At 45.8% G+C, this 25,250-nt stretch overlaps 1 protein-coding gene and 1 long non-coding RNA gene across 2 annotated transcripts in view; one reads left to right on the top strand and one right to left on the bottom strand.

Moving 5' to 3' along the window:
- Positions 1-15,731, bottom strand: part of LOC146871303 (uncharacterized) — a 112,590-nt gene extending 96,859 nt beyond the window's left edge. Inside the window, exon 1 of the long non-coding RNA XR_014980981.1 lies at positions 14,989-15,731. This is a non-coding gene — a long non-coding RNA (uncharacterized LOC146871303). The remainder of the gene's footprint in view (positions 1-14,988) is intronic.
- The window catches only part of LOC146871302 (gastricsin-like), a 302,303-nt gene that overhangs the window by 200,923 nt on the left and 76,130 nt on the right, over positions 1-25,250 (top strand). The window lies entirely within an intron of this gene.

Here is a 25,250-nt window from a genome sequence, read left to right on the forward strand (position 1 = left end):
TCTTTTTACGACCTCTAGTCAGCAAGACACCCACTTACCTGAGAGACACTATGGAGGTACTCAATTTGATACAACTTTTTGACTCTCCAGAGACGATTGGCTTGCTCGTAACTATGGACGTTGAGGCACTATACACGAACATCCCGCAGGACGCCACCTTGACAGTCCTTGAACGTGCCCTACAGAATGTGGACCCATGGCCATACATCACTCCGATACCCTTCATCTGCAACTGTGCTCATCTTGCACTTAAAGAAAATTTCTTCGCATTCAACAATAAACTTTACCACCAAATCCAAGGTACATGCATGGGCAGCACCTTTGCGCCGAGCCTGGCATGTCTCTATATGGCCGACTTGGAGGAAGCAAAAATTAGAACACCCTCCAACCCATTCCATGATAACATCCTCCTCTGGCGCCGATACATCGACGACATCCTCATCTTCTGGAGAGGTAGTGTAGAGGAATGTATCGCCTTTTTCACTTGGATGAATACAATTGACCCACTCCCCCGAATCCATACCATTTCTGGACCTCCTCATTACACTCAAAGAGGGTGGGCTTTACACAACCAACTACAAAAAACCCACGGACAGAAATAGCCTCCTACTTTATCAGAGCCACCACCCCAAATCACTTAGGGACAACCTCCCTGTGGGCCAGTTCCTCCGCCTAAGAAGAAATTGTAACACCCTCAACGAGTTCGAGACACAAGCAACCATACTGAGTAAAAACCTCACTGCTAGGAACTACCCCACTAACATCATCAAAATAGCTCATAAGAGGGCAAGAAACAACCATCGCGAGTCCTTGTTGGAAACAAGAACAAAACCAGAGAACTCTGCACTCACCTGCGTGACCTCGTTCACCCCTCGTTCTAACACTATCCAAAAAATAGAGAAAAGACACTGGCGAATACTAAGTACTGGGACGTTTGATCCGGGACCTCCCCCCCTGTTTGCCTTCAAACGCACTCAAAACCTGAGGGACATCCTTGTACATACACGCCCCAGAACCATTCCTAAACCGTCTCCAACCCTTTGGCACTTACCTCCCATCTCGGGCCATTTCCCCTGTGGGTCGTGTTCGTGCTGTTCCCAAACCAGATCTACAAAGGAGGTTGATCTAGGCATGTCTAGACCATGGCAATTAAAACGCCATACAAACTGCAACTCCAAGAACTGCATCTATTTACTAACATGTCCGTGCGGACTCCACTACATCGGGATGACGTCAAGACCCGTCAAAACACGCATTGGGGAACACAAAAGCACAATAAGATGTAAACGAACCCAAACGAGGTTGCAGAACCATTTTCTCGAACTCAACCACCCCCCTGAGAGCTTACGTTGGGTTGTCATTGATCACAACCCTTCCTGGTCAGCTGGGACCCTCTTCAAAACCGAACAACGATGGGTCTTCAGACTTAAGTCTAATGTGTCTGGCCTTAATGACGACATTCCGTGGACCACACTCCACGCCTGATTCATTACCTTTTAGAAAACAATGTAATACACCTTCCACCTGCCGTACCATCATAACTGAGCATCCTTAGATGGTGGCACCCTATATCCCCCCATGGTATACTGAACTCCTGGCATATACTTTTGCCAATTAACCTCTTAGCACCAGCCTCCTTGGGGAACTTGTAGACTTTTTCCATTTACGAGCAATACACTGGCCCTCTATGTGTTGTGACATTCTGACACTTGTGACACACACTCCTATGGTCCTAACATTATGATTCTGGATCATCGAACCATATGCAGTCAACAGCCATTACATATGGTTATATGGGACACCTATACGTACACTTTTCCCTAACCCCACCACTTATGATACTAGCACCGGCCACACAGCAATAGACATAGGTTCGGACACTTGACCGTTCCAAGATGGCCGCCGCTACTTTTTTGAGACGTAGCTGAATCCAACAAATAACAATACTGGATACACAGCCATACGCATTCCCAAATCACTGCATATGGCTATGCGGGATACCTATACCCACACTCTGCCTAACCCCACCACCTATGATACCAGCCCTTGCCTTACAGCTAAAGGAATATGTTCGGACTTTCTTGCCGTTCCAAGATGGCCGCTACCCTTTTGAGACGTAGTTGAGTCTCTTCTCAGTATCTACCCTACCCTTCTGACCATTGATCTTTGAGCGCACATTTAAGACGCTGCGCCGCCGATAAGCAGTACCGGCGACTCTGGAGGCACCTTAGGTTGTCGAGGCGATTTCCCGGGGCAGATGTAAGTACGTCCTACGGTCTTAAGCGACCTTCATACAGCCTTTGTACTTGTTGTGATAGACGGCGTGACTACACTTTTTAGCCCCGTGTGCGAGCCATTGCACAACAACAACCCCCTCCATAACTTTTGCTACCTGGTTTCCATCCCTAACCCATTACCTTCACAGCTGAAGCCCCCGCCCCAGTTTGTCAAGACCCGGCACCGCGTGGACCCGGACTTCTTGCGGGTAGGACTGTCTATTCAATCATTGTCTACAAGCATGTTTTTATCTTTGTTACGTCTACACTCGTTATTTGTACTCTCACGTACCCAGCACTTGCAACCTATGGCATGTTCCCTCCACGTCCATGCCATACTCATATCGAATCACCCTATTATGTCTGGGCTATTTTATTTAAAATACTGCTAGGGAGTCATTTTAACTCTCTGATCACTTCCCGCCTTACTTGTAGACGAGTCAGCCAATCGCCCACTGGTGTGAGTAAACTCCTGTCACCACACACAGCGCTGTCACTGAGTCTCTTAAACCCCACCATCACATTTAGCCTGTTTATCTTAGAAGGGACTTTATACGGGCAATCTGAGAAACCTTATTTGCAGTTTGTGTTTGTCTTGTTCTAATCCCCATTGCTGGGCGCTTCCATCGACGTCACACAGGGCACGAGCACCCGTTCCTAGCACGACTACGGCTGGAATACTCTTCTCTCTGGTGCATGCTTTTCGAGCCCTCTTTCGTAGGAAGCCCCACAATATATTTTTTTAATGTTTTATTCTCTCCCTCTCCATCACAGGTTCGACGTCAAGGACACGAATAATCCGTGTTCCCCCCACAACTTTGTTGTGTTTCTGGGATTACAGTATACTCTCCCCCCTTGTTTCTGAATCCCACCCCTTTCTTTTTAATCACCACCTTGGTCCTGACGAAGCGCTAGGATCCATTAGGGACCGGCAACAGCGCGAAACATGTTGACCACCACTTGCACTCCCTCTCTCTCACTTTAAACCCTCACTCTTACGGGCCGAGAGCAGTGGGACGTATTTACAGCTTTTTTCCCCCACTCAGAATGTTTATATAACATTATCCCCCGTTATTTTTAGCAGACCTCCTGGGCCCACCAATAAATAGTTAGGGCACCATTAGGTCTTTTTAGCCTCACCACCACCCCCCTCCCCACACACCCACACGCACAACTACGGCGACTCCACCAAAAGATCTCCGATAGAGAGCCCTTTTAGGGCCCGTGAGGGACTGCAGCGCCACCCCCACGAGGAGCACAGCCCGATGATGATGCTTTGCACCCGCAAGGGTGTGTGAGGGCACTTCTAGCACCATCCAGGAGTCTCTAGTCTCCATCACACTATCATTTTCAAACCTAGTCTGAGACCCTTTGTCATCCTCCCCTTTTCCCCTTCCTCTTGCATAGTAGACCATACTGGCATATATATTTCTTCAGGAACTGTTACCTTACTTTGCATGTGGTTTCCCTTTTTAGCCAAACTGTTTAACTCTTTTTTAGAGACGGGGGAGGTAACACCCTCCATGTTGGAGGCGGCGATCTCCGTCATCCTAAAGCCTGGGAAAGAGCCCAGTGACTGCAGATCTTACAGACCTATCTCCCTCCTTAATATAGATGTGAGCATTTTCGCGGGTATTCTAGCGGCCCAGCTAAATCATCTCATGGCTGATCTGATTGACCCTGACCAGTCGGGTTTTATTCCCATGCGCTAATGGCGGGACAACACGAAACGGCTTCTCCACCTTACAGATAGCGTGCAGCGATCGGGTAGACTGGCTTTCTTATTGTCTATAGACGCCGAGAAGGCATTTGATAGGGGGAGATGGACTTATCTTTTCGAGGCCCTGCGATGCTACGGGTTCGGAGAGAACTTTGTTAAATGGATCCGATGCATTTATTGTGCACCCACGGCATTCGTGAGGGTCAACGGGAGTAGGTCGGCGTCCTTTCCAATTTCTAGGGGGACGCCTCAGGGATGTCCTCTATCCCCGCTTTTATTTTAGCTCTATATGGAGCCGTTGGCCCAACGTATAAGAGCGGACCAGTACATAGTCGGCTTGAAATTTGGGGCAGATGTCCATAAAATAAGCCTCTATGCTTATGATGTGATCCTCTCCCTTACGCAGCCGCAGTCAACACTGCCCGTCCAGCTTGCTGAGCTCTCCGCTTTTGGAGACGTATCAGGGTTTAAGGTCAATTTGGGTAAATCCTTTATCTTGAATCTGTAGGTCCCCCCGGACTTGGCGGATGCTTTGCAGCTGCAATTCCCGTTTCAATGGACGCAGAGCGACATTCTGTACTTGGGTATCAGGCTTGCCCCGACCATTGCCCGAACGGTTTCGCTCAATTACACGCTCCTAATGGAACAGACGACTAAGGCGCTGGATGCCTGGTTACAACTATGCCTAGCGTGGTTCGGTTGGATCACGGCAGTGAAAATGACGATCCTGCCACACATTCTTTATATTTTTCAAATGCTCCCTATGTATCCGTACCTCGGATAATAAAACAATTGCAAACTCTCATCAACAAGTTTGTATGGGGAGGGAAAAAGCCGCGTCTCTCACTCGCTCAAATGGCATGTCCGGAAGCCCAGGGTGGCATAGGCCTACCTTTGATCGGAGGCTATCATGAGGCAGCCTGCCTCCGATGCCTGGTGGAATAGAACAGACCACTGTCCAGCAAACACTGGAACTTCATGGACCAGGCCGTCGCTTGCGTCAACATCTGGAGGGAACTGTGGTTACCGCGTAAACACAGGGCTTGGGGTCTTTACTCCTCTCCAGTTACTTCTCCGACTCTCAGAGTTTGGGACAGGGTGGCTCTTAAGAAAGGTTGGACTTCCTTTCCCTCGCCTATGAACCCCATCATGGATAACCCGGATTTTCCTCCAGGACAGGTATCTGCGGTGTTTCAGCGTTTGCGGGAGGGGGGTTGTAAAAGGGTAGGGTCCTTTTTTGACACTGAAGGACCGGCTCCGTTTGAACAGCTTAAGCACGATTATGGCCTACTAGCACAAGATTCATACCCCTATCGCCAAGTATACCACTGGATTACAGCGCCTGCAGCACCCTACGGAACAGGATTACACATACTACTCTGCATCACACAAAACCTCTCATATCCAGGCCCCGTACCGCATTTGAAAAATGGTTACTCCGCAAGCACGATGACCGCCGTCTTATCTCGGAATTATATGTTATGCTCACTGCGTGCCCCACCGAGCAGCGCACTTGGGCGTAGGTCCGCTGGGAAACTGAAATAGGCAGGCCACTATCACCTAAGGAATGGGAACACATTCTCTACAGGACACATCACACTGCTCATAATACAGCTGAGGTTGAGTCCGCTTTTGAAGTATTTTCTTATTGGTATTACACTCCTGTGCGAATCCACGGCTGGGACAAGAGTGAAACAGACCTTTGTTGGAGAGGCTGTGGGATGTCTGGCACCTTAGCCCACTTGCTATGGCATTGCCCGAAGCTGCAGCGATACTTGGCGGAGGTCTTGGACAACATAGATGAAGCATTTGATACTTCACTGCCCTGCTCCCCCGAATATACCTTACTTGGCCTCTCTCACCCCTAGGTCTTTCCACTAAGATCCTTACGTGGTAGGTAGATAGCCTTGGCGCTTCTGGTGGCTAGACAGGTCATTCTAGCACAATGGGGCACAACATCTGCACCTGATATGCTTTCCTGGATACAACGCCTGTGATACCTCTTGGCTATGGAATGCATGTCTCTTGATGTGGAAGGCAAGGGGAAGGAGTATGCAAAACTTTGGGCACCTTTCGTCCAAATGTTAATAAAAGTCATGAGAGAAGTCAACTGTCCTAAATACTTGCAGATCCTTCAACTGCTACCTACTGGAGAGGTTAGCTAATGACCACACACCGGCGACATGATAACGTTGTGCGCTCTCAATTAATGGTTACAGGTCCCGATCAATTATGAGGCAATAACTGGTGCGGAGGGGGGTAGGGAAGGGAGAGGGGGGAAGATAAGTTAGGGTTGAGGAGGGGTTCTGTTTTGATATTCTTTCCCTTTTGCCAGGTTTTCTGGCTGTTTTCTCATTTTGCTTCTTTTAAAATTAGGAAGTTGCATTCTAACCTACAGCAATCTTGTTCATTACGCGGCCGGCCTCCGGGTTGTTGGCTTAAACGCTGTGTAGTGCTACCTAAGACTCGCTCTGCCGGCCAATGGATGTAGGCGGGAAGCTGTGTCCCTTTGTTTGGACTTCCACCCAATAAAAACGATTGATTCATAAAATAGTTTCTAACATATGTCAACCAGGGGATTGTTAGACCTCTATCCATTTTGAGAAAATCTATGATAATAGCTCTACACAGACTAGCCTCAGTATTGGCCCACACACTAACCCATAATATGTGGGGAGCTAGCTTTACTTTGTCAGAAATGTACTGGAGGTTAAGCACCGAGTGCACAATAAGAGTGAGCTTGTGGGGAAGGGGCAGATGCAAAAGCTGCCTGCAAATGCGATTTTCCTTTGTCTGCAGGCTGGGGACATCCTGCTACCCCCATATCCCTGATCCATAAAATGCCGCTGGAGCAAACTGAGAGTTATAAATATTCAAAAAGGGTAAGACTGTCCCACTACCACCTACCTGTGGGAGATTAAATAAGGCACTGATCTTTAGTAGTGATTGATTAATCTGTGGAGGCATAGAACCAGAGTAACTTAAGACAGCCTCCAGATTGTTAAAATCATTCACTTAACTCAAAGTTTGTCCTTTCACCATTAAAATTTACATATTTTTTCACTGGTCCACACTCCATTGTGAGCGACTTTCCAAAATGAGTGCATAAATTGAAGTCACTCATAAACGATATAAAAGATTCCACCAGCAGACGAAGAGCTCCTGGTGTTCGCGCCATCAGCGCTGCATCGTCTGCGTAAAGCAGCGCCTGTAGAAAATACGTGGGCAGTTGTTTGGTTATCACTAGTGGCTTTAATCAAGGTGGGACATGGGTTATTAATATAAATAATAAAATGCAAGGGGGCAAAATACATATTTTTGCATCCCACGGGATAAATAAAAAGAGTCAATTTCATGCTTGGTTATGAAAAACACATCACTCATTGTCAAAATGCGATCACTTTGCATGTTAGTTGTTTAAGAAGAATGTTAATTTCTCCTCAATGGGTAACTTTGTTAAAACCTTTTGCATTTGTACCAGCCTGTGTAGAGAACAGTTTCTCCACAGATATTGTGGTCCGCATCTCACTAATACACTTCATCAGTGACAACGACTATGCACATGCTATTTTAGCAATATTGTTTGGTCTAATGGAGACAGGAGTACAAAGTATTGCAATTTTCACTGGTGATTAATGTATTTATATTCAAGCAGTTCCATGCATTAGTCCGTTTATAGTGTCTATGCACTGAGCAGTTAAATGGGTGTATCCGACCACTGCATTTTGTATGATTAAGACCTGGAAGAGGTTGAAACGTGTCACGGATTGATGCAATCGAGATTTGGAAATAAAACAGCTTTGACAATGTACCGGCTGGTGGGTTCTAAACACTGAGGTCCTCATTTATGATGCCCCTTGCACCGACAGAACGTCACTGTGTTTTGACGTTCCCTGGCGCAGAAGCCTCCGTGATATTTATCATGCAGCACTAAGCCACTTTTTTGGCTTATTGCAGCATTGTGCAGCACACATAGAAAGAGGAAAAAGCCTCTTGTGATTATTTTTGTACAGGATGGTTTCCCTTCCTGTACAAAAATAATCATCCCCGCAATGCAGGCTCCCTTGCACTATGGTGCAAATGTGCCTGCGTTGGCGCACGGCAGCCCATTGTGTGCCATCACAGGGTAAAAGTACAGGAATGCGCCGTATCTACGGCGCATTCCTGCCCTTTTCTTTTGCCGTAAGGCAGCGCAGAAGGAAGGCCTGCTGTGCTGCCCTACTGCAAAACCTCATATATAAGTAGTTATAGTTAGGATCATGTTTCCATAGGAAATGCATTTTTTGTGTTGCTAATAACTTTAACACCGTTTAACGAATCTCTCCGAAACTATCCAAAAAAGTTCTACTTTTTTATTACTTTGTGAATGGGAAGTTTTGGTGTGATCCGTCAAGCGGTGGCCGTGAAAAAAGGGGGGTCCCAAAATATATTTTCCCCATTTTTATTTCTATCGGAACTTTAGACACAGCTACAGCCTGAACGGATTTACATCAGATTTGCCAGAAAGCTAGATCTTGGTCCAGAAAGAGTGCTTTTTGTTTTTTTGGTTAAATCCGTTCAGACGTTTTTGAGCAATTAATGCTCAAAAACTTTGTGGTTCTCGGAATGCAGAGCCTCCACAGATTGCGACAGATCTCAAGCCGAGATCTGATTGGATGCCACCACCTCAGCCAGGAAGTGCTAGCAGCCATCTTATTACTCAGGACTCAGTCCTGAGGCCTAAAAAAAGTTTTAGAAAACAACATAAGGGCAAGGGTAGGGATACCTTGACCCCCTAGGCCTGGTGGTGGGGTCCCAGAGTGACCACAACTGGGGCCCAAACATTTTTCTTTTTAATTTTGCTGCAGATTTGTAGGATCCGCTGATATTTTTTTTCCAAACCAAGCGCAGTCTCCAACGCTTGTTTTTTTACCAGGGGCCAGGGCCCTAGTGGAGAAGACGTTTATTTTGGGGGGGAAAGAGATGCGTGAGGCTCTCCTCTACAGGTCAATATCAGCCCCAGTGACCCCATCCCACTGGAGCCTAACATTTTATTTAGGGGGAGGGGAGCATGCGGCCCCCTCCCCAGACCGATTTTGCCCCAGGCCCTCATGCCCTGGGGCGCAATGTATTTTTTAAAGAGGGGCACACTGCCCCTCTCCCCGAGCCTCTAGAAGCCCCAGGGTATTCCAATCTCATACCCTCAGGTAACCATAACTCGTGTCCTCGACATGCACTGCTAGTTACCACACATTTTACATAAGCCATGACATCTTCTATTACTTAATTGATAATATCACTGCAACATTTGCAGTGAAATTACTGATGAGAAAATATGTGCATGGTGGGAGCGCAAGTCATAGTTACCTTAGGGTAGTAGTCATAGCTACTTGAGATAACTAAAACAAGAACTGATGAATTTCAGTGTTTTTATACATTTTAAACATTACTTTGTTACTGAACATTTCACCTAACTATAATGTTTCTTTAACCTTTGTTGTCTTTTCAGTGAATTTCTAGTTTTTTTTAAATTAAGTAACACACATAAATGAGCCCCCTCGCCAAAGGACAAGGGAGGATTTCTCCTCCCTTCACCACCATGCTTATGGTAAAAGGGGGGCTGGGCAGGGAATTCTTGCCTCATACCACTACCTTATCAAAGGAGAGTATTTGTCACATGTAAGTCCTCTCACCTTGTCTGATGATGTCTAAAATGTTTTTCCCAACCACTTCCGGCTTTCTTAGCGGTGGGGGTGTGGGGTATTTTGTCACTGTACGTACCATGGCGAATGGCAAAGGGGTATTTGAAGCACATTAACCTCTCACCTTGCCCAAGGGCCACAGGCACTGGAAGTAGGGGTGTGTAGGGGTGATGCAGCACCCCCAAAAATAAGCATTGTGGAATTCAGAAGGTGACTGAGCAATAAAGATGTCTTTACATTTAATTTTGTATTTAACTTGACACTTATGCAGTGAGTTTAAAGGCCGTGGTCAAATATCAGGCTATGTCTTCTGACAAGTTGCTGCTTATTCTGAAACTGGCGTTTTACTTTTATTTCTCTGACTGCAGAGTGAGACGATTTTGTTAAAGTGACCTAGGTGACAATCTTGCTTGGGTACATAAAGTGAAAGGAAAGCTGTCAGTTTTTTGTAATATACGACATAAATACATGTAAATGAACTGTAAACCTTTTATGAACATCACCAATTAGGAAAAACAAATGGAGTGTAGTTTTATCTAATTCCAAAGTGTGATGGAAACAAAGATTTTAGAAGGATGTTAAAGTGCAAATGATAAATATTTGCTGAATCTGGATTCAACAGAATATTGTTTGTGTGATATATAGTTTTACCAGTAAAAATGCATGTGTATGCAAATGTAGTGACGGTTTAAATGCCAAATGTGGCTCCTGTAAATGACAAGGCACTACTTCTCCCGGGCTCCAAAATGCACCTCTGTCTACCTACCTCACCCTTACCACTCTCCTGTTGAATGGGTGTGGCACATTTGCCAGACTTGTTTTTTGTGTGAAGCTTGGATTTTTCACATTTCCCAACACTTCTGTGATATAACTGATGACAGCACCCCCACTCTGGAAATTATCCCATCACCACTGCCAAGGGCAATCAGGAAGGACGACAGAGGCAGCTACAAAAGCGCATACAGCACCAGACTGGCTGTTTGCTTCCCTGGTCTTGGTTCACTCTCACAGGACCAATGATGATGAACAAGCTGGAAAGTGAACCGCTGCATAGAGATGTGTATGAAATTATGAGCACTGCACCAAGGTAGCTTACCTGCACCTCCTTGTCCCTAAAATGAAATAGGACAGCTAGGAGGTGCCATGCTCAAAGGTGCTAACAGGGCAGCCTCATTTTTATCAGCGTGAAAGAGGCATGGGACAGGGTGAGAAAATAATGTAAATGACCATGATCTATTGGGCATCCCATTCTCCACAAAGCACTAAAGGTTTGCAAAACGAAATATGTTTTAAAATCTCTCCCAGAGATCACAAAAACGAGGAGATATTTCAAATAGTGTTGAATTATGACACTTCCATGAAAGTGGCGTGTTTTGTGCTTGTGATGCAATTCAACTTTCTTTTAAACTCTGCTGGTGTTAGAGAATACTGGGAGTGATTTAAAAAAAAAACCACTTCAGTCCATAAGTACAAAAAAAAATCGGATTTGCGATTTCCAAATAGCAAATTCGTAGAAATTACTGTGAGGGAAATGCAAAACGTTATGTTTGTAACCGCCGACTTCACAAGTCAGGAAAAGTTGCATTCTGGATGCAGAATGATGATGTCAGACCAGGAAGGTTACAAATACAGGGTGTGGCCACAACCCATTGTCTTAGAAAGGTGTGGGAAGGGAAGAGTGCCCCTGTATTACTACCGGCAAGGCACTGCACCATGTACAAAGAAGATGGTGACAATGAATCTGGGAGCACAAAGAGGAAGGTGAAATTCTCTGAAAAAGAGCTGAAGCTCCTAACAGAGGAATGTGTGGCCTATTTGGACCAGCTATTCAGGAAGGGCTTTACCTGAGAGCAAGAAGGCTAAGATATGAAACAGCATCTTGAAGAAGGTGAATTCCCTAGGCGTAACACAGGGGATCATCCCAGAGATCAGTTAAAGGAAGTATGACCTAAGATCCCGCACAAAAGAAAGGTAGCCAGCAGGATGGCTGAGGGTAGTGGCACAGGTGGTGGAACCTTCAAAACACCCTCTCCCCCTCCAAGGAGACATTCATCGAAGGGACACTGGAACTGGAAAGTGTGGTTGAAATGTCTGACATTGATTGACACCTCTAACGCTGCATGCACCAGCCAGGGTTAGTCAACTCCCCTTTACTTAATCCACATAACTTAATGTTTGCAATTCCTCCCAAAAACATCAGAGCAAATCTGACTCCAATGAGATGCTTGCACTAACTTTGCAATGCATCATGGAAGTTGCAGCACACCATAGTTGCATGCTGTACTGTGTGGGCTGAAGACTACACTATAGAGACCTGTCAATCACCATCATGTCACACATATGAAGCACTGTTACAACAATATTCTGAACAGACATTAACCATTCATTAACACTAACTATATACATGCATTTCCACAGATCACACCAAGGACCTGTAAGAAACAATTGAGGCTGCAGAAACTACTGACAAACACAGGTCAAAATGGAGGCCAGCATATCAGAAACCCCTATTCCCATCAGTTCAACTCCAACTGCTTTGGAGATCTCTACCAGACTTTGTGAACGGTAATGAGGGACAATCCCAAAGTAGGGATACAACAACACCTGCGGGCAGGACACACAGATAGCGTAGAGGGCAACCAGCAACAGTCCACATGGAGAATGTGTCAGATGGCATATCAGAGAATTCTCCCCTGTTTGGTGGACTGGAGAAGTCCATCGCCACTGTACAGTGCCAGCAAACCAAACAAATCAAGACTGTCAATAGGCATCTGCTAAGAATGTTAAGCTCCATACAGCAAATGCAGAAAGGGAAAGATGAGGATTGCTGCCATGGAGAAAGAACACTGTGTGCAGCGACAGAGTCACAGGCAGTACCTGGCATGCCTTCACCTTTTCCATCAGATTAACAATGGCCACAACAACCCCGGCAAGATGAACTGTAAACATACAGACTGATAGGGTGACCGGGATGCTCCACAAAATTATCGACAAATTGCCCTCTTGGACGCTATAGGTAAGGTCTTCGCAAAATGCCTTTTGAAGTTAATTAATGATTGGGTGGTCAAGGGCGAATTATTACCCCTCGAGCAGACTGGGTTCAGGCAAAGGCATGGTACCCTAGATAACTTAACGGCATTACAAGTTATATCAGAAAAATACATCAAAGTCCGAGGAGGGAAAGTCTATGCAGCCTTCATAGACTTTTCCACAGCATTTGACAAAGTAGATCATCCTTTGCTGTAGAGGAAATTATCGGACCTGGGCATGCCAACCACTATCCTGGAGCTGGTTCGGGCTCTTCACTCTGATACCTGGTGTAGAGTTTTATTGGGAGGGGAAAGAGGTCTCTCTCAAGTTATTTCTTCAGTTAATGGACTAAAACAAGGTTGTTTATTGGCCCCTTTATTATTTTCCCTCTATATATCTGACCTCCCCCATGCCCTGCCCTTAAGCGATGGTATTGCCCCTGTATTAGGGGACAAGCCGATTGTCTGTCTGTTATACGCAGACGATATATTAATATTGGACCTAACTCCAAGAGGATTAAACAATCGTCTACAGGCACTACATGATTACGCAGAGACACACCATCTGAGGATAAATGTGTCTAAAAGTAAAGTAATGTGTATGACGGGAATGAAAAAGCTGAAATATGGGAGCTTTACTTGGTCTGTAGGTGGACAGAAGTTGGAAGTTGTAAAATCTTATGTCTTCCTAGGAAAAACAATATCTGGTAATTTAAGTGATAAGGCCCATATAGCAAATAATACCCGGAAGGCATTGGCACAATGTAAAAGTTTAAGTTTTCTTTATAGATCTACTGGCAGAAGACATTTTGCCCTTCTGCTAGAGGTCTTCCGTGCCAAAATCCCAGCTTCCCTACTGTATGGCATTGAATTACTTGAATTGGGCAAATGGTTTTTTTTTAACATTATGGAGGGCAAGATCTTGCGGTATTTAACTACGGTTAATACCGCTTGTACCGTGGCCGCTCTTAGGTTGGAATTTGGCCTGCGTAGCAGTTGGGTCCAGGGCCTCGCTGGGCTAGTGCGATGGGTCTTTAATATTGTAAAGGGAGAACCCGGTACTCTAAGATATCTTATTCAAAAAGAACTACTGGGATCCCTAAAAGAGCACTCCCTAATTGTAAAGAATTTCAGAATTGCAGTTGATCTTTTACAATTGGATGAATCAGCACTTTTTACACTATCTGCATATCAGCTGAAGTCCACCTTGAAACTAGCTACATGTAAATTAAGTTTTGGGATGGATCGGGAAGCCCTCATCTTAAAGAAAGGTGTTTCCCCGGCCATTGATTCCTGCCTAATAAGGAAAATACAACCCTATGTTACCTGGAACCTTCCTCATGGTGTACGCCGCTTTTTGTTTCTATTGAGGCAGGATTGTCTTCCGTTGAATAATTTATTTTCTAGATGGTATGGTTCTTCAGCAATGTGTAATCTTTGTAATAATGCTTCTCAGGATATCACTCATGTACTCTTTGTCTGCCCAGCTCTGCTTCTACATCGGCGTAAGTAGTTGAGACCAATTTGTTTAAAATTAAATATTTTGTCTACCACCACATTCTTCGATGCCATTTATAATCCCCCGAATGAAATGCTTTGTTAAAAATCTTCAACTTTTTTAAAAGCTTTCTAGATATATACTAGAGGTTTTCAAAATGTTCTTTTTCTGTTGTTTTTATTTTGATTTTAAATGCATGAAAATGTATTTTCCATGTGTTATCCTTTTATGTGGATCTCATTTGAGTTCCAAAATCATAAATAAAATTAAGACTAAGACTCAAAAAAAAAAAAAGACTGATATGGGGCACTGTTGTCAAGATGTTGCACATGGGCTAGTTCAAGTGACAATATAGCCCTGGAAAATATTCAGATCCACAACCTGTGTCCCCAACATTCTGACCTCACCTGAGAGCAATGAGGGTTCTAGCCTTAGTGGCACATCTATGCAGGAGGCATGCATTACCAGGCGTACACACCAACACACTTCAGGGTCCAACATGTCCACATTGCTGACAAGGCCACTGTTGCTGACAATGCAACCAACCCCAGAGGCCGTAAGAAGTGAATCCACTGAACACTCAGAGTCATGAGTGTACGGAATTTTTGTTTGTAATTACATACTTTGTTGCCTAGTTGACACAATGTAACATCCGCAATGGATACTGTTGTTTTAGGAGAGATACATTTTCAGCACAACCGGAAAAAAGGTGATCCTACAGTCATGCACCATGCATTACCATCATGTGTGATGCCCATTTCTTACATGTTGTACTCACTCTTACTTCAAAAATAGTTGTTGGTGATCTCTGCATCGTGCTCGACCTCTGCTGTGTGTGTCCCGTCCTGCTGCTCCTGTAGTAGTGGTAATTCATCATCTGAGTCAGATTCTTCCTCAATGGTGATGTTGTGCAGACCCTTCCTCATTGAGATATTGTTCAGGGTGGCACATGTGTCGATGATCCTACAGCACATCTCAGGTCTGCCACTCTTGTGGAGGCAGTGGAACCGGGACTTCAGTATCCCAAAGGTCCTTTCAATGTTGGAGCGCTTTGTCCTGTGTGTCCTACTGTACTGCCTTTCTCTTCTTGTCCTTGGAGTCAGGTAGGGTGTGAGTATCCAGGGACACAAGGCATATGCGCTGTCTCCTTAAGAGCATGAGAAGGAAAACCATTAAGTCACATTATGCAAACAGTTCCGGGACTTCATTCATTGAGTCCACAATTCTCTTACCATCCCCAAATTCACCCTGTGACAGTCGGTTTTGTATTCCACTGTGGTGGAACATGAATGAGTCATGGGTATTGCTTGGGAATCTGGCCACAAGGTCTGTTATGATACAGGCGGCATTACACACTACCTGTGCATTGAGTGAGTGTGAGTTTTTCCTGTTTCTGTATGTGAATTCATTAGCTGAAGGGGGACATATGGCAATATGTGTGCCATCAACACAGCCAATCACATTGGGAAACTGTGCTGCCCGGTAGAACATTAATTTGGTCTGTTGCAATGATTGGGATGTATTTGGGAAATATATGTATTGGTTAACCTTGCTAAGCATGATGTACAGGAACTAGCGAAAGAGCCTGGAAAAGGCACTTTGTACCACCCCCAGAAGATAAGAGATGTGGGCAACACAATACCTGTACATGTTTATTTATTTTTATTTATTTATTTAAAGAGTTTTATATAGCGCGAACATGAGCCTTGGATATCAGAGCGCTTCACAATTACATGAGGTAGGTTAAAGATACAACTTGTATAGCAGAACGTTTTACAATGATATGAGGTAGGTTAGGTATGCAGCTATACAGTATTAGCATAAATATATACAGTGACAAGATTTAGGTTACCGTATGATGTCAGCAATCACATATATATATGTATTTCCTATATATGTTTATCTTCAATGCTCCAAATAAAGTTATTGGAACTGCTTATTGTACAAGGTGTACTGGGACTTCCAATACAAATGGTTCAGAGTGTCTTTTCCGTGCATTCTACATCCACGAGTCTCGAGTAGTATAGTACCGTGAAAGGTTATCCCCAGTATAACTGGTGACTTTATCTTTAATTACTTCGAAGGTCTGTTTTGAGAACATCTATATCACGGTGCTAGTGATAAACTGTCTTGCCTACGGAAGGAACTTACTCATTAGGAAGATCTTCGCTTCCCTCTTGAATGTTGCCGTTTTTGGAATTTTCCTAATGTTTGGAGGTAGTGAATTCCCGATTCTGGGGGCTGCTCCGGAGAAAGCTCCATCATACGTTTTCTTCTTCCGGAAGATGGGTGGTCTCAGCAACAGTTCCTTGGCACTCCTGGCAGGTCTGGTGGTGGAATTGCATTGATCCTGAGTATTGGGGTCCGAAGCTGTCATTGTAGTTCAGCTATTACGTCCTGGATTACCTCACTACTGAGCCTGTACTTCTCAAAACTCTTCTCCTCTGCCTGTTCAAACAAGATGGCCCTCACCCTAAATATCCTCTCCTTTCTCCTCCTCCTCCTCTGCCTACCAGCCAAAATCCTCATCCTCCTTGCCAAAACATACAGGTGCGCCATTGTGGAAGAGCCAAATGCATTTTGGCTGCACTTTTATAGTTTGCACCTGATTACCACTTGTTCTTACTTGATGGTAATTGCATTTCCTAAATGGCCATTTAGCGACTAGTCGCAATTAGGAAATCCTTTGTACACGCGGTTAGCAATTTGCAATTTGAAATCCCTATTTGAGATTTCCTATTTTGCGATTTCCTAAATGTGATTTCTACTGGGTACAAATCAAATTTTGCACCACCACAAATGCCTTACATAAATACCAAAATGCCATTTTGCATTTCCTAGCTGTCCGAAATTGCAATTTGCACCGTTAGGAAATGCTAAATGCCTATATACATATGGCCCTTGTTTCCTTAAGTTTTCTTTTACAGTATTGATATGTGGGGAGGGAAGCAATCATAGAGCTTAGTCATACTTTTTTAGGCTCACCTTTTAATGCATCTGAGTGGAGTATCAAGCTTAAGCAGACAAATGTGCCCCAGTCTTGTGCTTCCTTTACCTTCATTTTATTTGAGGAAGAAGTAGGCCAGGATAAGTGGCAGCAGCCCTGGTGCCCTGTTTGCAGTTATGAACACACCAGTGCATCCAAATTCTATTTGTGGGTGAATAAGGATCATGACTGATAACAACCACCTGGTGTGCTGTTTTCAAAGGGAACTGGGCATTTGGAAAAATGTTGGCTGACCAGTTTCACTTTGGCTAGTATCATAGTGCAGACCAAGAAGGAGCAGGACACTTGAGGACCTCCTTGGTGTCATGGTCACAATTCTCTAGAAGAGCAAAGGCCTTTTTCAGGCTGGAGCCGAGACCTATGGAGTTATGGAGAATGCGGACTTTGTAATATTCCAGAATGCTGAACAAATCAGCTAGTTGTCTACGTTTGGATAAGAGGCAGGAGGCCACCACTAGGCCAAAGGCTTTGTAAAGGCCTGAGTGGTGGCACTGAGACCAAAAGTTACAGTTCTGAGGTGCATGAAAGACATGTAAGAGAGGTACTTCCAGTGGTCCTATGCACACGAAGGTAGCTCCACTTAGCACATCCTGGCACTGCTTTGCACAGCATTTTGAACATCTGGGTTTGCACTGTTTTAGATCATAAGTATCTATTAGGAGGCAAAGCCCTCCTTCCCTTTTTCTAACATAAATAGTAGAAGCGATATTCCTGCCCTCTTTATGGTGGCAGTACTGGTGTGAATTCTCTAAAAGGAGGAGCCTGTTCATGTCCACCAAAGGTACTTTAGATGTCGACTAGTGCAGGTGTGAGGTAGGCTAGTTTATAGAGAAGTGACAGGGGCCACTTGGTCTCAGCTGTTGCTGGAAGTGTGGTTTGTTCTTTCCCTGAAGCATCTCATCTTCTCCTGTCTGCTCCCTAAGGAAGAGGAGGATCCAGCTGCTGCATGTAGTTCAATAGTCTCACTAGCCTTGAAAGGCTGGATGGCTGGAAATTTGCTAGCTGAACAAGAGGAGAAGGTTTTGCCAGAACAGTTTAGAGGACATTCAGAAATTTGATTGTGACTGTACCCACCTCATACTGCTATAAGACCTTTGTATTGTGGCATTAAAGTACTTATCATTAAAGGGGAGGTTGCCAACTTTATATGGGTATCTGACTTCAAATAATCAGACCAGTGTTTATAGCCCTGATACCCTTGTCAATGAAATCCTAGGACATCAGCATTTTCTGCTCTACGGCTTCATTGCCTAGGCTGAGCTGAACTAGGTGTCTTCTTGTGTGTAGATCAAAAGCAAGTAGGCATAGCGGTTGATCATGAGCTGGAGTGGAGCCCTTACGCGGCATGATGGTATTACATGGCGCACGTAGATGTCATTAGGCTGGTACATCCTCATGTTCGTGTTTTTGTCCCTGTGGAAGGATGTTTACTTGGCCTTCACGGAAGCTGATGCCCCTACTTCAGAATTCAATGTTTCCTAGTACTTGGTGTCAAATTACACTAAATGGCAGAGAAAAACAATTCCTCCAACCTACGGCTGAGAATCTGCAGTTTCATTATGGCTAAGGTTGCTCTTGTTTGGGGAACTATAGAGGCCACCTAGGCAGGGATCTGTCATTCTCTGTTGTTGGTGCCGGTGCTGCAATCAACAGCACCTCTAGTGCCTTGGCCATGATAGCATCATAGATTATAGTTGAATGCTGCCATGGGAAGTTCTAATAGTCAGCGGTGCTGTCTATTTGTTTGGTATCTGGAATGGAATCTGATTGCCTGCGGTACGCCCTCTTGTAAGTGAGTCAACCTAAAGGTCTGATTCACAGAGGAATCTTCCATGCCTGAAGGGTTGCAGGTGATCAAGGTCAGGACTCATACCTTGACAGGTAACAGGGGTATCATAAGAGTGATGGGTAACTCTTGCCATAGGCTCGTATTTTGGCCTCAAACTCTGCACTACAGATGACTGGAGATGCACTGGAAAATCAGGGTCTGTGCAGGTGGAATGGAAACTGCACTACAACTTGAGCATGAGGACACCTTCAGCTTCACACTTACAACATCCAGGGAGAAGTCTGAGTATTGAGGGAAAAATGAATGCCAATACTTCAGTCTAATCGGCAGGTGACTTGGAGGGGAGTGGTATATCCTCAAGTGCCCTGGTCCGAAGGATCAGATGATTCAGTCCCTCTATTATGGTGTTCCAATCCCCAGTGGAGGTACAGCCTTAGAAGGGATGGACTGCACCAGTGAGTCTGTGCCAAGTGCGGCTCTTAAAGGGAGTGGAGTGGCAGAGTAGGCGGTGGGATCTCATACTCTCAGTTACTATGCATGTGTGGTGGGTTAACGGACGGGCTATCACAGAAGAAGTTGGGAGTTCCAGGTGCTTCCATTTCTTTGTGTACCCAGTGTACAGCAGAGTGCACTAAATGTGCACTGAGCACGAGGGGAAGCCTGCTTGTTTTGTCAAGGCTCACTGCTCACTGACTGGGCGGTGCAGCCCTTCTCAACAGCCCAGCATGGCTGGGCTCAACGATGGGGTAGATGAGCAGTAAAAAGAGGAACATACCGCTTCAAACCTAGACTCAACCATGGGGGTAGAGGCGCAGTTAAAAGAGGAACATACCACTTCAAACCTAGACTGCAACAGAGAGTGTCCAAGAGGAGCTAAACTCGTCTGCCCATCGCAATCCTCCAGATTCACCGATAGGTGGAGACTTGGGATCTCCCTTCAGAGAGGGAGATAGATTTAAACCTCCTGCATAGAACCCAGGAGTATAGAAAGGCTCAGCATTTTGGTGCAATGGAAGAATGAAGGATTGGTGCACAGATAAGGAGCAAGGTTCTAATGAGTACAACAGAGCCTCCAGGAACATTCTTTGCTCATGGTGGCCTCACACTCTTCGTTTGTGTCCATGACAGAAGGGTCTGGCTGGAACAATTGTTTCACCTTTACCTAGGATCACTCTCTTTACTTAGGACCAATGACAATTACTTCCATGAGGGGGACAGGGTACTTAGGAGTAAAATCTCACTACAACGCCAGCAGAGAGGGTGTTAAGCATCACACCCAGAAACCAAAATGCTGACATACCTTCTCACCCTTCTTCCTGGTGAGGAAACTCCATTTAATTAAAAACTTGGTTGCTCTAGAGGTACCTCATGCCGATGATAGGACACAGAGTGCAGGCGTGCAATGGATGAGTACTCTGCAAACACATGGTCCAGATTTCTTTTTCTTCCAGCTGCTGAAAAACAATGATGGCAAGACACCAGTGGCTTATAGCTGGAGGACTGCCGTGTACGCTACATGACCTGAAGAAAGAAGGAGATGGAAGTGAAGAAAAGCAAAATATTAGATCAATAAAGGACCTAAGAAACAGTGTTAAGCTTTACATGAGGACAGTGGCGGGTTCTCCGCAATGGCGGAGGAGTGTCTCCCCACTGTCTGGCGCAGAGCCAGTAAACTAAAAAGTAAAACAATGCTAGGGCATTGCTTTTTTGCTGGCCCTGAGCCAGCTTGTGCAGGGAGAGGCAGGGCATGGGAGGGTGGAGGAGAAGTGATTTGGCACTCCCTAAGTGCTCATGTGTGTTTGGTCGGCCATTTCAGGCTGACCAAAACATACATGCGCAGCAGCCGGGCTGGAGAAACCCACACAGACTCCATGACCTGAGCAGGGCGTCCTTCCTGCTTTCAGTGCAGGGATTGGCTAGGAGTCTGTCCCAGGGCCTGCTGGGACCCAAGAAAAGGCTAGCAGAAGCGACACAACGCCAGAGTCGGCCGGCAGCATCAGGTACGTTTTTAAAATGTATTGTTATTAACATGCCCCTGCCCAACCCCCACGCACTCTCCCCTCACGCTCCCCCACCCGCCCTACCACCCTTTGTTAATGGCGGCTGCCACTGCATGAGGAATTCACTAAGCATGATGGACGTAAGTTCAGATCCACACCATTCGGCAGATAAAAAGGGAAATGGGGAGGGAGTGTATTTGCACTGGCATTAGGGTGTTCCATGTATAATGTATACGCATGTGTATGAGGTTCAACCAAACAAAGCTCTCAAGTACAAGAGCTTTAGAAGCAGTCTCTGGTCCAGTCACTGTGTGGCAGGTATATCAAATGGTTAATAATAGAAAAAAGCCAGAGTGTACGGCAAATGTATGTGTATTGCATTACTAATGCAGACCTGACAACTAAAATTAAATCACTCTGTGAAGAGGGGACAGGGCCTTATAGGGGTGGGGCATCATAACAAGAAGTACCTAAGAAGTACTTTTGGCCCCTCATCCCCCCACTAACCCCCCTCCACCCAAAAAAAGCTTACTGAGGCTGGTGCTGCTGTTCTGGGGTGTTTTCACACCAGTTAATGGACATCTGCTGTTCAAAACCTCAAAAGATGAGCTTTACAGTGGTTTCCTTGCCATCGTGTGATATCAGCTCCTCATCAGGGGACTGTGTGAAGGCAGCCGATATCGTGTGACACACTGTGGCACTGTGTGAGTTGGCAGATATGCTAACAGATTTTTAGGCCTCGCTTGATACAGCACACATGTGCTGTCACTTGCGATAATCTATTGTTTCTATAAAAATAAAACTTTAAAAAAGGAGTCTTAGCCCTCCCATTACTTACCAATGGCTGGCTTCATTGTCACTCTTATTTTTTTCGTTCCATTGGTGATTGAGTGACTGTGCATGTCGGCTTCAATTTGCCTCAGTGATTTTGCATTCGGCCCTGGAGCATGGACCAAATACTGATTGATTTCTGGATTACTGTGCTCAAATTGTGGTACTTTTTTGTAAGTGCGTATTGTTTATCCGTATGATCTTTTAATTCATTTCTATGCTACTCTATCTCATTTTTATGGTCTAGCTTGACAGCGCAGATGTTGCCAAACAATTATGTGAGAATCACCAGGAGAGGAGCTTTGGCTCAGCCCACATTTTGGGAGCCAGAAGTACATGTTTTGATTGGGCAGAAGTTATGTGGTTCCACAAAAATGTGATTGCCCTCCACACAGCTGTGATCATTTTGTTTATGTATGGAGCTGCCTGAGCTTGAACTTACAGGGACACACACATGACATTGCAATGCTATTAAAGTATCTTAGATAACTAGATAATTCATGTTATTTTTATCTGGCAGCAGCACAGATGGGTGGAGGGCAGTCATTAACCTACATGCATTTTCAGAACTGACAACAGTGAAACTGCCACCTTACCTTTTAATCTACACTAATATTAGCCGATAGTTCTTTGCTTCCACACACATACATACATATCCATTCCAATTTTATTTACATGTAGTGCTTTACATTGCAATACAATTTTCCTTTAAAGCCAGACATATTAGTATTGCCAACGCATGTTTAGCAGCTTTTATACTGCTTCATTTTTGCTTTTGCATCATTGACATGCTGGTCCCCCTGCTCATTGTTTGCTTTACAACACCAGCACCACAGGACAGATCCGACAACAGGTTCCGCTCATGCGTAGTAACTGTCCACTGACATCTGGCATTTCCTGACACAGTGTGATGATAATAAACGGGTACCACCACACATCCATCATGTATTTGGAAAACACACTGACTGCCATCGAATAGCCAGCTCCCCCAAAACATTCATAATGTACATTGGCATGCAGTATGAATGTAAACATATGCAAATCAACAACATACATGTGAAACACTGTTAACCTGCATCTCCCCTTAACATTGCAGAGGGACAATCAACACAGAGCAGAACCTAAACCCCATCATTGATGATGTAGAGGACAGCCTGCACATATGTCAAGATACCCTCCAACGGATACTGGACAGCCTCTGCACCCCACCCCCAGGAGCAGGGCAGGCCAGCTGCCTCGAGGTGACCCCACCACCAGACCACACAGCAGGAAACACACACCACCACGGCTGTCTCCCAGGACCCCCGACCAATACATAGAGCACATACAACATGTGTGGTCTCCCAGGTGGAGTTGGCTGAACAGCTGCGGTGGGTTTCAAGCTAATGGCAGCCAAACTCGATGCCATACGCGGGTGACTGAGTCCCATCATGGACCACGTACAGTCCCTGTCGGACACCCCCTGTCCGCACCATTCACCGCCACAGACCTTGGCTGACTTCGCTGGTGCCATGAATCGGGCAGACAGGCACCAGCCATTACAGCACAGAGTTGGGACAGATGCGGAGGTCAATAGAGGCCATGGAGTGGATGCAGGCTGGAAGGATGTCTGACACGGATGGACACCAGCGAGTAGTAGCTGGGGACTTCAATGCCCTGCAGTACTTCATCTTGCCATTGCTGCCACTGAGCCGTTCCCAGATGCCTGCAGTGGGAACATCGACACACACAGCTCCGACCCCTGATGTGTCCATGATACACAGTGATGCTGCCCCATCACCTTCGCAGTCTGATGTGTCAGTGGCACACAGTGATGCAGCCATCACCACGCCACACACACCAGACACACCGGACACAGAACCCGTATCAGGGGAGTAAGAAGGGGATGTCAACTACTGTGCTGTGTGGGGAAGGAGGCAGTAGCAGTCATCACCGCCGTACGGCCTGTCCCTGCCTGGTTATGACCTATGGATCATGGCCTGGGAAACACCTCATAGTGACCCCCGGAACACTCTGCGACTTTCACCCGGACCCCGACACGGACTGCCATTTCTTCACCGCTGGCCAATTACACAGCTATCCTGCTGCGGACTGCACTCTCCCTCTTCCCAATCACTGTGCAATCCCCAAAGGACTCTGGTTGGCACACCACTGGGCTTCCATGTGATGTGGGATTGGATGGCCATGTACAGCCCCAGCTCCCGCAATCACCTGAATGTGAATAAAACATTTGAAATCACACAGATGTGTCATCACTATGTTCACTCATGTATGGAAGTATGGCTGGATGTAGGTACAATGATTGCACATGAAGGTACACCCTGGTAACTGACATTTATGCGCATGTGTATCCCTGAGACACATGGCCAATTGGATGACTGTGAAGGTGAGTACTAGCTGTGTCCCCATTGCACATCAACAACAATCTCACAACCCCCAATGTAGGCACACGTCCATGTTTTGAATAGGGCTGTGTTAGACACCAGTGGAGTCGCATAGACTTTATTGACATGTGCGTGTCAGTAAGGACGTGGCAACGGCCAAAACAGGCAGGGACATGCTTAAGACACTTACACGCAGCATGGGTACATGTCAAAGTTCAGGAAATGTTGGGGCTAAACTGGGCAACATTCATCACGGATGGCACCACTCTCAGCCCACCTTGCCTTGCTGGATGAGTCATGTGTTGTTTGGCGTCTGCCCATTGCCCTGTGTGAGGGGGCACGACTCACTGCTCATGGGATCTGCATAGTGCTCTGCCTCCGGAGTGCGCCGATTGTCTGCTCTGCTGACAGTGATCAGGTGTGAGGGTCCGATAGGTTCACATGTCATGCTACATTGCCATGTGTGTGCTCTCCCCCAGCAGCTGTGTCCGAATTGGCAACAGTGCCAAACAACGCTGTGTTGTACCGGGCATGGACCTGCATCACCTTACACAGGTGTGTGTACACATGCATTGTTCCACACACATGCATCCAGAGCCCTGACGTAGGCAAACGTATCCTCTGTTGTGGTGGGATGTATGAACAATCCCCACGATGCAACAAGTTGTTGGGACATGTGCTGTGGGTGACAATCGGATGTAGCTGTAGGAATGTAGTTACTCGTCCATGAATGCCCGTGCAGCTTCATGTGCAATGTGTTCCAATAGTACGTCGTTGTTGTGTTCAAGGAACCCCAGGGTGAGCCAATCCATTAAGTGGTCCGGGCAGGTGTACTCAGCCCACGCTGTTTCACCAATCCGCAACACAGCCCAATAGGGGAGCGCCTCGATGTGGTCACTGCACACCAGGAATTGTGCAATCTCCCATGCACAACTACCAATACATACACAGTATGTCAGGGCATTCCATGCACGGCTGTCTCGGTTACACTCCTGTTCGTGATCCAACAGGGGACGCAGACACAAGTCATAGTCC

Source organism: Triturus cristatus, chromosome 1_1 (genome assembly GCF_964204655.1).
Source record: "Triturus cristatus chromosome 1_1, aTriCri1.1, whole genome shotgun sequence".
In the NCBI taxonomy this organism is placed as follows: domain Eukaryota; kingdom Metazoa; phylum Chordata; class Amphibia; order Caudata; family Salamandridae; genus Triturus; species Triturus cristatus.